This window comes from Nannospalax galili, unplaced genomic scaffold (genome assembly GCF_000622305.1).
Source record: "Nannospalax galili isolate Female #2095 unplaced genomic scaffold, S.galili_v1.0 scaffold185, whole genome shotgun sequence".
NCBI classification, from domain to species: Eukaryota; Metazoa; Chordata; class Mammalia; order Rodentia; family Spalacidae; genus Nannospalax; species Nannospalax galili.
Genome location: NW_008355474.1, coordinates 1478062 through 1478489, shown reverse-complemented (window position 1 = coordinate 1478489; position 428 = coordinate 1478062).

Here is a 428-nt window from a genome sequence, read left to right as displayed (position 1 = left end):
CTGTGAGTGGAGGCAGGGGCTGTCCTCAGCACTGACTGCTAGCTGGCCCCATTTTCCAAGCCAGCTCTCCTCACCCAGTGGCTTGTTTCTCTCTAACCCTCAGCTCAACCTTTCTGTGTTACCCTGTAAAACGTGCCTTGGTGTCTGGAGTGGGGGATCATGCCCCTGGCTGTGGCTCAGACCTCTGGCTTTTGACCTCTGCTGTAGTACCCCATCCCCCATGTCTCAGATGTGACAGGTGCTTTGTGGCTCAGGAAGATGGGCACAGACAACATCCTGATTTCTTGCTTTATGGTAAAATGGATGCTCTGGTAGCCCTCCTCCACCTCCTGGGGGTTCCTAAGCACCCAACCCTGTGAACCTACCCTGGAAATTGAACAGCATAGCAGGGAGGGCTGTGGGCTGGCATCCTCTTTCCTCCACTCTTC